This window comes from Tamandua tetradactyla, chromosome 16, assembly GCF_023851605.1.
Source record: "Tamandua tetradactyla isolate mTamTet1 chromosome 16, mTamTet1.pri, whole genome shotgun sequence".
Classification (NCBI taxonomy): domain Eukaryota; kingdom Metazoa; phylum Chordata; class Mammalia; order Pilosa; family Myrmecophagidae; genus Tamandua; species Tamandua tetradactyla.
Window position 1 is genome coordinate 76,633,783 of NC_135342.1, and position 11,544 is coordinate 76,645,326.

At 40.8% G+C, this 11,544-nt stretch overlaps 1 long non-coding RNA gene across 5 annotated transcripts in view; it reads right to left on the bottom strand.

Annotated features, from left to right (window-relative positions):
- The window catches only part of LOC143659818 (uncharacterized), a 109,350-nt gene extending 98,125 nt beyond the window's left edge, over positions 1 to 11,225 (bottom strand). For 4 of the 5 annotated variants that reach the window (XR_013163762.1, XR_013163761.1, XR_013163763.1 and 1 more), the window contains exons 1-2: positions 10,265 to 10,541; positions 9,790 to 9,858 (exon numbers count right to left, since the gene is read on the bottom strand). This is a non-coding gene — a long non-coding RNA (uncharacterized LOC143659818). Of the gene's footprint in view, positions 1 to 9,789; positions 9,859 to 10,264; positions 10,542 to 11,146 lie in introns of those variants that run through there. The other variant, XR_013163760.1, reaches the window with a different exon arrangement.
- Between the last annotated feature and the right edge of the window lie 319 nt (positions 11,226 to 11,544).

Genomic DNA, 11,544 nt, shown 5'->3' on the forward strand with positions numbered 1-11,544 from the left:
GTGGCAGCCCTGGTTGCAGAGGCTGAGGAACTGAGAGGCCGAAAGCTGGAGACTGGTGTGGAGCCCGCGGGAGTGCACAGGTGGGAACACGGGACTAGGATATAAGCCAGGCTGCGTTCCTTGGGCATACTACCCTCACCAGCCCTGTGACTGGCGACTCACCCCATATCCCACACACCCGAACTCCATCACCTGTTCCCATTCCCTGCACTCCAGGCGCCCCCACCACACCAGCCCCCAGTGCATATACCTGCCCCCTACCCCCACCCCAAGTGCAGCCCAACCCACCTCTCCTGCACCCCTCCTGAGCACTGCCTCCCCCTCCCCATTCCCTGCAGGCTGCTGCCAGCACATAAAGGTTGCGGGCACTAACCTCCATACCTAGGCTACCCCTGCCCCCCTACCCATAGTGTCGCACAGCCTCACCGTGCCCTCCCTGAGCTCAGTGCATCCATTTACAGAACTCCCAGGCCCACACATGCGCACGGGCCCCCAATCACGTCATTCAGCTCTGGGACCTGCACTTTACAGCAGTCCTAGAACTGGGCATGTGCACAGCCCTCAGCCTCACTTTCCAGCTCTGAGAAAGAAACTGCCCCAATCCATGAAAGCATAATGCCAATCTGCGGCCACTGCTCTACACATGCGCACAAAGGGCCCCATGACTTAGACCAGCACATACGAGGGTTACACCCCCCAGACTGGTGCACCCACACAGCTACATCTTCCCTGGCCTCTGGGTACCGACATTCACAAGCATCAGCCTAACATCCCCAACCTGCACCCCTACTTGCCCTGAAAGAAATCACCTCACTGAGGGCTCCACCCCGTGCCCTACTCCCAGCTGTACAAACATTCCGCAAACACAAGGCCTTAGACGACTGAAAGAAATCAACTGCCAAAGTAAATCAATCAAGATATTTACATGCCACAAAGACAGCAGAAGATCACTAAGCATATCACAATGCAGACAGATACAGCCCTGCCTAATGACCAAATTAAAACACCAGAGGAGACACAGACATTGGAACAACTAATCAAAGATGTTCCTACAACTCTACTTAGTAAAATAAGTGGGATAGCAAATGACATAAAGGAGATCAAGAAGACAGTAGAAGAGCATAAGGAGGAATTTGAAAGAATAAATAGAAAAATAGCAGAAATCACAGAGATTAAAGACTCTGTTGACCAAATAAAAAACATACTAGAGGCACACAACATCAGATTTGAAGAGACAGAAGAAAGAATAAGTGATACAGAGCACAGGATAATTGACTTTGAAGACTCAAAACACCAAATGGTAAAAAAAGATGTAAAAAACTGAGTGGTAACTCAGGGAAAACAAAGCACATAAATATAAGAATCACTGGTTTCCTAGAAGGAGAAGACAGGAGTAAAGGGCTAGGAAGTAATTGAGGGTATAATGGGGAAAACTTCCCAACCCTCATAAAGGACATAAATATACAAGTCACAGAAGCCCAAAGAACTCCAAACAGAATAAATCCAAATAGGCCTTCCCCAAGGCACATACTAATCAGTCTGTCAAATGTTAAAGAGAAGCAGAAAATCCTGAAAGTGGCAAGGAAAAAAAAAACCACTACATACAGGGGAAATCAAATAAAACTGAGCTCAGACTACTCAATTAGCACCCTGGAGGCAAGAAGGCAGTGGTATGATATATTCAAGATCCTAAAAGAGAAAGACTTCCAGCCAAGAATTCTGTAACCAAATTGTCCTTCAAAATTGAGGGACAGATTAAAGTTTTCACAGTCAAAGAAGTCCTGAAAGAATTTGTCAATAACAGACCAACCCTACAAAAAATACTAAAGGGAGTTCTGTCAGCTGAAAATAAAAAAGAAAAAAAAGACAGGAGAGGGACGTCTGAAGGAAGGCACAGAATTGAGGAATGCCACTAAGGGTAATTTAAATAATGCAAAGAGAAATAGGGAAAAGAATATACATATCTGACAAATAAAATAAAAAAGATAAGATGGTGGAATCAAGAAGTGCCTTTTCAGTAATAACCTTGACTGTTAATGGAGTAAACTTACCAATTAAAAGATACGGATTGGCAGAATGGATTAAAAACACAATCCAGCTATGTGCTGCTTGCAAGAGATTTATCTTAGACACATGGATACAAATAGATTAAAATTGAAAGGATGGAAAAATATTTACCATGCAAATTGTAACCAAAAGAAAGTAGGAACAGCTATACTAATATTGGATAAAATAGACTTTAAATGTAAAGACATCATAAGAGACAAAGAAGGACACTATATATAAATTACAGGGTCAATTCACCAAGAAGATATAACACTCATAAATGTTTATGCTCCCAATCAAAGAGCTCCAAAGCACATGAGACAGACATTGGGAAAACTGAAGGGAGCAATAGAGGTTCCAACAATAATAGTAGGAGACTTCAATACACCACTCTCCTCTATGCATAGAGCAACCAGGCAGAAGATCAACAAGGAAATAGAAAAGTTAAATAATTTGATAAATGAATTAGATGTAACAGACATATATAAGTCATTGCACCCCAAAGCACAAGGTTATATATTCTTCTCTAGTGCTCATGGAACGTTCTCCAGGATAGTCATATGCTGTGGCACAAAACAGGTCTTTATAAACTTAAAAATATGTAAATTATTCAAAGCACTTTCTCTGATCACAATGGGATGAAGATGGATCTCCGTAAATAACCACCAAAAGAGCAAGAACATTCACAAATATATGGTGATTAAATAACACACTCTTAAACAACCAGTGGGTCAAAGAAGAAATTGCTAGAGAAATCAGTGGCTATCCTAAGATCAATGAAAATGAGAATACAACTTATCAGAACTTATGGGATGTGGCAAAGGCTGTGCTGAAAGGGAAATATATTGCCTTAAGTGCCTATATTAAAAAACAAGAAAGAGCAAAAAATTGAGGACTTAGCACACAAGGAGGAACTGGAGAAAGAACAACAAACTAACACCAGAGCAAATAGGAGAAGAGAAATAACAAAGACTAAAGCAGAGATAAATGAATGTGGGAATAAAAGAAGAATAGAAAGAATCACTAAAACCAAAATTTGGTTCTTTGAGAAAAATCAATAAACTTGATGGGCCACTAGCAAGACTGACAAAGAAAAAGAGAGGATGCAAATAAACAAAATCAGAAATGAGAAAGGGTGTGTTACCACAGAACCTGAAGAAATAAAAGAAATCATAAGCAGATACTATGAACAACTATATGCCAACAAACTAGACAACTTAGATGAAATGGACAAATTCCTGGAGACACACAGACAAGGTACACTGACTCAGGAAGAGATAGAAGATTTCAACAAACCAATCCCAAGTAAAGAGGTTCAATTAGTCATCAAAAATCTTCCTACAAAGAAAAGCCCAGGGCCAGATGACTTCCCAGGGGAATTTTAGCAAACATTCTGGAAAGAACTAACACCAATCCTGCTCAAACTTTTCCCAAAAATTGAGGAAAAAGGAGCTCTACCTAACTCATTATGAAGCTAATATCATTTTAATACCAAAACTGGGTAAAGATGCTATAAGAAAGGAAAACTACAGGCCAATCTCCCTAATGAACACATATGCAAAAATTCTCAATAAAATATTAGCAAATTGAATTCAACAGCACATTAAAAGAATTATACACCATGACCAATTGGGGTTTATACCAGGAATGCAAGGATGGTTCAACACAAGAAAATCAACTAATGTAATACAGCACATTAACAAATCAAAAGGGAAAAATCACATGATTATCTCCATTGATGCTGAAAAAGCATTTGAAAAAATTCAGCATCCTTTTCTGATTAAAAAGCACTCCAAAAGATAGGAATCCAAGGTAACTACCTCAATATGATAAAGGGAATATACAAAAAACTGATAGCCAGCATCATACTCAATGGCAGAGATTGAAAGCCTTCCCCCTAAGATCAGGTACAAGACAAGGATGCCCACTATCACCACTATTATTCAACATTGTGCTAGAAGTTCTAGCTAGAGCAATCGGGCAGGACAAAAAAATAAAAGGCATCCAAATTGGAAAGGAAGAAGGAAAACTCTCATTATTTGCAGATGATATGATACTGTATTTGAAAGATCCTGAGAAACCTACAGCAAAGTTACTTGAGCTAATCAATACATTCAGCAAGGTGGTGGGATATAAAATTAATGTGCAAAAATCAGTAATATTTCTATACACAAGCAATGACCTAGCTGAGGAGTCAGTTAAGGAAAAACTTCCATTCAAAATAGCAACTAAAAGAACCAAATAGTTAGTCATGAAGTTAACTAGGGACATAAAGGACTTGTTCACAGAAAACTACACTGTGAAAGAAATCAAAGGAGACCTAAACAGGTGGAAAGACATTCCCTGCTCATGAATAGGAAGGCTAAATATAGTTAAGATGTCAGTTTTCCCCAAATTGATCTACAGATTCAACACAGTACCAATCAAAATCCAACAACCTACTTTGAAGATTTGGAAAAGCTAACTACCAAACTCATGTGGAAAAGAAAGAGAACCCAAATATCTAAAAGCATCCTAAAAAAGAAGAATGAAGTAGGAAGATTAAAACTCCCTGACTTTAAAACCAATTATAAAGCTACGTGGTCAAAACAGCATGGTATTGTCACAAAGACAGCAGCACTGACGAATGGAATCGAATTGAGAGTGCAGAAATAGACCACCAAATCTATGGTCAACTGATTTTTGACAAGTCCCCCAAATCCTCTGAACTGGGACAAAATAGTCTTTTCAATAATAGGGCATGGAAGAACTGGATATCAATAGCCAAGAGAAAGAAAGAGGACCCCCATCTTTCACCCTAAACAAAAATTAACTCAAAGTGGATAAAAAAATTAAATATAAGAACTAGCCCACAATAAAGCTTCTAGAAGAAAATATAGGGAAACATTTTCAAACCTAGTAATAGGAGGTAGCTTCCTAAACTTTACACCTAAAGCACAAGCAACAAAAGAAAAAAATAGATAAATGGGAACTCCTCAAAATCAAATGCTTCTGCACCTCAAAAGACTTTATCAAAAAGGTGAAGAGGCAGCCAACTCAATGGCAGAAAATATTTGGAAATCACATATCAGACAAAGGTTTGATTTCCTGTATATACAAAGAAATCATACAACAAACAACAAAAGAACAAACAATCCAGTTATAAAATGGGCTAAAGATATGAATAGGCATTTTTTCTGAAGAGCAAATACAGATGGCTCAAAAGCACATGAAGAGATGCTCATTTCCACTGGCTATAAGGAAAATGCAGCTCAAGACTACAACGAGATACCACCTCACATCTATAAGAATGGCTGCTATTAAACAAACAGGAAACTATAAATGTTGGAGAGGATGTGGAGCAACTGGGACCCTTATGGTGGTGGGAATGTATAATGGTGCAGCCACTATGGAAGACTGCTTAGTGGTTCCTTAGGAAACTAAATATCGAGTTGTCCTACGACCCAGCAATAGCACTACTTGGTTTATACCCAGAAGAGCTGAGAGCATCGACACAAACAGACATTTGCACACCGATGTTCATAGCAGCATTATTTACAATCACCAAAAGATGGAAACAAACTAAATGCCCATCAACAGAGGAGTGAATCAACAAAATGTAGTTTGTACATGCGATGGAATATTTTGCAGCAGAGACAAAATGATGTCCTGAGGCACATGACAAGATGTATGAACCTTGAGGACATAATGCTGATGAAATTAGCCAGACCCAGGACAGATACTGTGTGATTCCACTTTTATGACCAGCATAAAGACAAAATATGAATGAATTCTCATAAGAATCACTTCAAAGATACGATTCTTGTATAAAGAACATTTAAGTCCAGGGAACAGAAAAACAACAATGGTGTGGTCATCTTTAGAAAATGCTTATAAGAAAACAGGGGCCTAGATTGTAAGCTTTTAGAACAGACACATTAAGTCCAGAGTGGTGATTATTATTTCTGGATTTTGAGAGGCTGTTTTTTATATATAACCTGATATTTAGAGATAAGAATGAAGCTGAACAGGTTGGGGTTAAATTAATTCAGAACACAGGGGTAAAACACAGCGTCTATATTTTAGAACCACATATACTCTTTGAGACCAATGGAAGAAAGGCTTCTTTGGTCTGGATGAGAACGAAGCCCTTTAATCCTGTAAAGATTATTGTAATACCTGAATACATCCTAAAGTATATCAAGCAGATAATCAAAAGGTATTGGCAAAGTTCCCTGAAGGAGGGGAGAAAGACTATGGAATATTAAATCTTACCATCAGGGAATCCCCTGATACTGTGTCAAATCTTAGGGATACCCAAATCAATAGGCCATGTGATCGATCATGAGGCTCACTCTTGTGAAGCTTATGTAGGGAGTGGAGAAGCTTAGACTACCTATAGGCATGCCTAAGAGTTACTTATGGAGGACCTCTGTTGTTGCTCAGATGTGGCCTCTGTCTCCCTAAGCCCAACTCTGCAAATGAAACCATTGCCCTCCCCACTATGGGGGACATGACATCCAGGGGTGAAAGTCTCCCTGGCAACGTAAGAGAGGACTCCCAGGGATGAATCCAGACCTGGCACCATGGGATCAACAATTCCATCCTGACCAAAGGGGGTTTTAAGAATAGCAATTAATAAAGTATCAGTGGCAGAGAGTCCAAATAGAGTCCAGAGGCTACTCTGGAGGGTGCGCTTACGCAAGCTTCAGGTAGACCTTGCTACCTGTCATAATCTGCCAAGCCCCAACCAGGACCATTCCAGCCAATTCTAAAGAACACCTAGGGCAATATATAAGAGTCTGCAAGGGTTCCAGGCACTCGAGTAACTTTCCAGAAACCTACAACCTCCAGATGGATCACTGGTCCAGGCAAGTCCTAAAACCTACCCAAGCCTCCCCAGAACATCAGATAGTTCCATCTCCCTACCCCATTTTAGTGACAGACCCTTCCAATAGCAAAAATTCAGAATTGCCATAGCCCAAACAACCCCAAAGAGAGGTATGGAAAGATCAAAGATTATGGTGGAATTATACATAGAAGATAGGACTTAACAAATGAATATGAATGCTGAATGTCTTTTAGTTTGATTGATATCTTTTAGTCTCCAATATTTTTAGAGCAGCTAGAAGTAAAAACCTAAAATTGAAAAATTGTAACCCATGTCAAAGTCTGAAATATGTTCTACAACTAATTGCATTGCCATGCTTTGAATTTTGTAGCTTTTTTTGTATACATATTATTGTTCACAAAACAAAGAAGGGAAAAAAGTCAATCGTGATGGTAAAAAAGTATTTAACTCCCCAACCTCCTATATTCTGGAGCAGCTAGAAGGAAAAATATGAGAAGATAGTATGGTAGTTCATGACAAATTCTGGGATCTATCCTGTAACCACTTTTTGAAGAGTGCTTTGAAAACTACTGCTTTTTTATTTCTTTGCTTTGTATATTTATTTCACTACACAATAAAAAGGTGAAAAAATAAAAGATCTATATGCATCGTTTCGCAGTTTACAAAGGGCTTCCCTGCCATTGCATCCACACAAGTCCCCCTGCTGTGAGATGAATAGGGAATTCGCAATCTCCATTTTAAAGATGAGGAATGGAATTAGTAACTTGTTCAGTCTACACTCAAATAGGACGGGCCTAAGAAAGTGCAAGAAAACAAGTGAGTCCCTTGAGCATTGAAGAACCATGGAGTAGCATGATCTCCTACCACCAAAGAATTCTTTCCCACTGGGCCAGATGTAACATCTTCTGGTGTGTAGAGAAACTTCCACTCTGCCATGCTTTGAAAAGTTCTGTGTGAAATCGGTAGGGCATCTCTACAAATTGGACTTTGCATTTTCACTCCTTTGGCAGAGCTGTATGAGGTCTGTGGTCCATGAGTGATGTAAGATACTGCAGGGAAGGTAGAAAGCAGTCAGCAGTAAATACTACTTGGGCTCTGCTCTCATGATACTGATTTATAATGTAACTCGGGGAGATGAGAATGGGACATGTGCAGTATGGCAAGTGTCAGTACATAGCTAGGTGCAAAAATAAATCAGCTATTCCTGGAGATGTCCTCTGAGCTATTAGGGCTCAACTATGCCATGCTCCTCACAGAATAAATAGGGTTCCGGGAGGGTAACACCCCATGCCCCCACCTCATTCACATAGTAAAAGAATGCAAGCAAACTGTTGATGATAACTTGTTGTGAGTTAGTGCAGCAGAAGGCGCAATTTACAGCTAAGCACGTTTGCTACACTTAAAATAATTTTTACCCAGTGCAAATGCACATCTGGTGTTGAATAGGGCCATGCTAAATCAATAAAGTCATCTCAAACATGGGAGTCAAGATTTTGGTCTCTGGATTCAAATAAACGTGGCTCAAATCTAAGCTTTGCCACTTCCTAGCTAAGTGACTTTGAATAACCTTGGACAAGAGCTTTCAGCATTCTAAGCCTCCGTTTCTGCACATGGAAACTGTACATAATAAATGCATCAACTTCCTAAAGTCACGAGAGGATTAAATGAGCTTAAGACACGTAGAGAGCCTTTCACACGGCAAACTCTCACCAAGTACAATAATACTAACTATTAAAAATGATCATCTTTGAGGAATTTAGTTAAGTAGGGTGGCAGGTTACTATCCACTGTTATTCCCATGTTGAACGTACTCAGAAACAGACTGTAACTCAGGGGAGGGGGTAGCGGGGGACAGACTGATTGTTTGGGTGACATGGCAAGTAATTCCTCTTCAAAGCTGGGCAACATTTCAGATCCATATTGGCTAAAAGAAGACTCATTCCTCATAACAATATTTAAAATATATATATATTGATAAGAAACTATTTTGCTTCAGATCAGTAATAAGGCTCTACTGCAAGACTGGAGGAAAAGGATCTAGCTACTTGCCAAGATTAAGATCCTACCCACTAGTAATGAGGAATTTAAAAAATTACTTGCATGTTTCAATCAGCTGTTACAAATAAACATCATAAATTACTGCAGATACAATAAATCCAGTGCTAGCTTACAGACACTTGCCCAGATCATATTGTTCTACATAATTTCTTTGTGAGCTAGATTTGGCATCTGTCATAATTACCTGAGTTCAGCAGCTGAGGTTTCTTTCCTGGAGTACGCAGCTTCTAAACTACAGAAGGGCGATTGATATCTTAGGCATCCGCACAGCTTAGAGATGTCATAACTGGTTGGCTCCATTTAAATAGGTCATATTATGATTTCTGATTAGATTTTCAACAGCAAGTGGCTGTTTGTGCCCAAGGATAAGGTAACCTAACCCAACCAGATGGGTCATAAAAGAAGCTGTCTAGCTGAAGGAAGGGGCTTCTGAATGGGCTGGAAAAATCCACCTGTGATAGGGCAGTGCTTACCAGTCAAGAAGGAATGAGTGAGCCCTGCAAAACAGAGGATACGGCAGCTTACCTACATCTAAGGTCCTAGCCTAAGTCTTGTCTTCCTCCTCATCCATTTGGCAAGATGTGCGGAGCGCTTGCTACAAAGAGCACTCTAAAGGGAAGAGGCCTTGGAGAAATCAGGAGCCTCCGACCTAGTGGGAAATCTTTCTAGCAGCGTTTTCACCTGCATACGTGTTGGAAGATAAGAAACACCTGGAGAGCAGATTCCCAGTTCACACACATCTGAATCTGAACGGCAGGGGAGGAGACTGAAGTCAGACAGCACTGGCAATCACAGGTTTAAAGGAGGGGATGGCTGAAAATCACAGCAGTAATCTCAGATAAGAGATTACTCACCTGGTTGAGTAAATGGGTTCAGTCAGTCAACATGCATTTATTGGGCAAATGGAGGAACTGTTCTGGGTTCTGTGGATAGAGAAGTAGAAAAACAGACATGGTCCCTGTGTAATATAGGTGGGAGTCTATATTATGGGGAATAAATCCAAGTTTCTTACAAAACAAGAGAGTTTGAACTAAATTGCTTAAAACGATTCCAACCCTTATATTCTACCACTTCACAATTCTAGAAAAGGAAATCAATCTATTCTGGAAGAAAGACTCCAGCAAATATTTAGTTATTCAGGGGCCAAAAGAGGACCCTCTTTCTAAGAGGGAGGCACACAAGTGAGTATAAACTGATTGCCTTTGGAAACCATGGGCTATGTCCACCTGTGTGCAGGTGTGACCTGTAAGCCAGGGCCTTTTCGAGTTCATGGAGGGAAAACCCAACTCAAAGGAGGTTGATCAGAGAAGAAAATGTACCCAGACTCACAGATCAGAATGATCTAGGGTGAAGTCAGCTTTGGCATGGCTGGGTCCCAGAGCTCCCGTGTCATCAAGGACCTTCTCCCCTTCCATTTCTCGTCTCTGCTTTACTTAACTCACAGCTGGATCCAGGAGCCCAAACACTTTCAGAGCTTGGTCTCTCTCTCTCCTTCAGCGTGCCAGCGAGCAAACGCCGGTCCTCTCGAAGAAGCAGTCCCCAGCAGTTTCTGCCCACAGACCCCAGGGAAAAGTTGAGAAAAGGACACTGATTGGCCCACCTTGGCCCAATGACTGTGGCCAGAAAGATGCCAGTACTCTGATTGGCTGGACCTTGTTTATGACGTCAGCCCCATTAAAAAAAAAAATCAGGTGTCATTCTCCAAAGAAAGGGATACTAACAGTGAGAATTTTTTTTTCCCATCTGGGCAGGAACTGGGGATCGAACCCAGGTCTCTGGCATGGCAGGTGAGAATTCTGCCACTGAGCCACCCTCGCACCACCCAACAGTGAGAATTTTAATAATTAAGATTCGAAGTGCTGGTGTTTTCAGCCAAGGTCAGTCATCGGGGTGCCATTTAGGCACATGGAGCACACCTGGGTTGGGGGCTAGGACGTAAATTTTGCTGCTTCCACCCTGTCTGTAAGGCTTCAGGAACTGCTGGGAGTTCAGAAAGGAAAGTGAGATAGTAGATCCCCCAGAGATGGTTAATAAAACAATGAAATCTAGAGCAAAGCAATAAAAACCTTCACAAAATCACCGAGTTAGATGATTTAAGAAAAGAAAACCTTTTCTAAGTCAAAAGAATCTCCAGTCCTACTCAATAGGCTTGATAAATCCTGAGGTGTCAGGCAGTTTGCAGCCAGAATTAGTCATTTGCCCCTTCATTACCTGGTCCTGTTTGAACATTACCTGGCATCCTCTGCCATCATTCTGCTGCCCAGCCCAGGAAAAGCAGCACTAGGGAAATCCCACAAATGTGACAACAGACCTGCCAGAAATGGACAGTTTTGACATTACCTTTGGGTCCCACAACAAGGCTCTTTGTTGCTCACACAGCATACACTGTCCTTCCTTCTTTATGATTCTCTGGCAGACTTACAGATAAGCTCCAGTGTACTCTTTGGAAACAATGGTTAAAGTAGCAGCGCTGGGTGATTGGTTTATACCCAGGCTTCTAGCGAGGCCTCCATATGCACACGTTTGAGCATCATTTTATTGCCTTAGATCTGTTTGGGTGATTCAATGATTATTTAAGAAATTGTGGCTCCTGCTAAAGGGCCTTTATA